Raw genomic sequence first — 2,953 nt, forward strand, 5'->3', positions numbered from 1 at the left:
TATATATATACTCTTTACTCTTTTACTCTTTTACTTGTTTCAGTCATTTGACTGCGGCCATGCTGGAGCACCACCTTTAGTCGAGAAAATCGACCCCAGGACTTATTCTTTGGAAGCCTAGTACTTATTCTATCAATCTCTTTTGCCGAACCACTAAGTTACAGGCACGTAAACACACTGTCATCGGTTGTCAAGCGATGTTGGGGGACAAACACAGACACACAAACATATACACACACATACATATTTACACATATATACGACGGGCTTCTTTCAGTTTCCGTCTACCAAATCCACTCACAAGGCTTTGGTTGGCCCGAGGCTATAGTAGAAGACACTTGCCCAAGGTACCACACAGTGAGTATATAGATTTATGTATATGTGTGTCTGTGAGTGTCACTCTAATGCATGAGGTGTTCTTTGCTTTCAATCTTCCACTTAATCACGTTTGGGCATGGTGAAATATTACTTACTTGGAAAGAGGTAAGAGTTGGCAATGGGAAGGGCATCCAGCTGTATGAAATCTGTTTGATTCATGTGATCATGCAAAAATGGATGTTTCATATAAGTATATATATGATGAGAACTATTATATTTTCAACCAAGACATTACAACTGTATCTGTGTATGTGCATATATTTACTCGATTGCTGACATTTATCAATGGTTTCTCCCATTGTTTTGATGCACTATTTTCTATCATTAATAGAATTGTTAGTATTTTTGACAACACGGGTATGCTAGTACAATATAAGCCGCTGAAATATTACGTTAGCGGCGGAAAATAATTGTAGCATGTCTAGTCATCCATAGCTATGGTTGCTATCCAATTGCCGGTTCTCTTTTTTAAACTTCCCATGCTGACATCTCTGTCGGCAGGAAAGCGATCGTTGCTCTCCAGGTATGTACGGTACACTTCATTCGCGTATCTATCCTCATTCGTATTAATAGTCCTGTGCATACTAATCATACACCAGTTACTCGACGTATTAATTGTAAAACATTTGTAACACTTCATCACGTCTTCTCAATCGATGACAAAGTGTGTAGGTTTTTTTTTAATTTTTCCTTTTTTTTTTTTTTGTCTTGAGATGTGTTGACGGACAGAGAAATGTTGTTGGTGTGTTGGTGTCGGTAGACAGACAGGGCGACCTCATAGTAAAACTACAAGACATCAAGATCGACAGAGAGAAATGGTGTGACATGGTCTGGGATTTGGACAAGAGCTATTTGTCTGGTCAATGTGGGTTCGAATTGTGTTGAAGTCAGTCATTTAGATACCTTGTAGGTTTTAATTAATCACCCACCCTCTTTTCTCACCGATTACGAGTTTATCGCAGAGCCTTTAACGTAAATATGTGTTGGATTACTCTAATCCTCACATAGAAACCTCAGTTAATCCCCTAATGTTTATGTTTTGGCATATGGTCACCTCCCGCTATAGATTATATTATCAACGACCTTTCCCCATTTTCATATTGTTACCCTGTCTGCCATCTGTTTCTCTGATCTGGGCGGTGTCATTAAACATTGCTTATGTTGTTGTTGGTGCTGTAGGTGGTCTGATCGTTGTTGGTGTTTCAAGCCCCAAGCCAGTCTTGAACAATGGTCATCTTGTCTTATTTTCGGACAGTGCATGTAGATTGCTAACGCTGTTATTGTTGTTGTTGGTGATAATAATGATGATGGTGGTGGTGAGGATTAAATATTGGGCGTTCCTCTTACAAGCATCAATGTTACTATGTTACTGATACGTTGGTTATAATAGTGTTGGTGATGGCGGTGTAGTGGTGGTGATGATGATAGTGGTGATTATAATGGTGGTGGTGCTGGCGATGACGACAATGATGGTAATGATGATGATTGCGATGGTGGTGCCGCTGCTAGTGATGATATTGGTGATGGAGATTGTTATCTTGAAGCAATTGGAGGTAATTGTAGTGATGATAGTTGGCTGAAAAGCCTACTATTATTAATATTAGTAGTAAGGTGGCGAGCTGGTCGAATCGTTAACATGCCGGACAAAAGGCTTAGCGGCATTTCGTCTGTCTTTATGTTCTGAGTTCAAATTCCGCCGTGGTCGACTTTGCCTTTCATCCCTTCGGCGTCGATAAAATAAGTATCAGTTGAACATTGGGGTCGATGCAATTGACTTACTCCTTCCCTGAAATTGATGGCCCTGTGTCAAAAATTGAAATTATTACTATTATCAAGAGCATTCCAGTTGGAACCATACTGTTTTTTTCTTTTCTTTTTTTTTTTGTTTGTTTCCTGATATATATTTAAGATAACTTTCTCCAATGTGTTGTTTTTTTTTCTTTTTAAGACAGTAATTTAACCTTCCACATTTTTGCCATCAACAGTTGCCCTTATGAGCCTTGTACTATACAATGTCAACCAATCATCAATCACAATAGACCCTATACTCCCTTACTGCATCCTGAATAGATAACTACACTTTTAAGCTATTAAACCTACCTATTTCCTAAGCTGCTTTGTGAGTGTACTATAGAGTAACAAAAAGTTTCACATTCCAAGAATTTTGCTTAGTAATAGTAGTAGTAGTAGTAGTAGTAGTAGTATATTTATATATATATTATATACTAGCAGAAATACCCGGCTTTGCCAGGGTTAAAGAGAATAATGAAATCTAAAAACGCCGTCTAGACTACGCAACCCTCAACTGTTAGTAGCTACGATACCATATTTCTACATTAATAACTCTCCAATCCATGCCAGCATGGAACATAGATATTAAGTGGAATGCTAGAAGAAAGTTTTCAACTCATATGTATATAAAGTAAATACACGTAATTCAGAAACACGTTTTGTGTATTTTATTTCGTAACCAAACAAACAGGTACAGATTATAAATAATGAAAGGCCAATTTTGGTGATTCATTTGACAGAGGTAGTAGAGAGACAATGCGATGATAAATCTGAGGTTGGATCT

The 2,953-nt window shown here is 37.9% G+C and overlaps 1 protein-coding gene across 4 annotated transcripts in view; it reads left to right on the forward strand.

The window, feature by feature from the left end:
• Positions 1-811: 811 nt before the first annotated feature.
• Positions 812-2,953, forward strand: part of LOC128248371 (oocyte zinc finger protein XlCOF15-like) — a 7,765-nt gene continuing 5,623 nt past the window's right edge. Inside the window, exon 1 of one of the 4 annotated variants that reach the window (XM_052969606.1) lies at positions 812-901. The gene's annotated coding sequence lies outside the window, so the exon portion shown is untranslated. The other 3 variants (XM_052969605.1, XM_052969607.1, XM_052969608.1) reach the window with 3 other exon arrangements.

The sequence above is a fragment of the Octopus bimaculoides genome, chromosome 7, assembly GCF_001194135.2.
Source record: "Octopus bimaculoides isolate UCB-OBI-ISO-001 chromosome 7, ASM119413v2, whole genome shotgun sequence".
Classification (NCBI taxonomy): domain Eukaryota; kingdom Metazoa; phylum Mollusca; class Cephalopoda; order Octopoda; family Octopodidae; genus Octopus; species Octopus bimaculoides.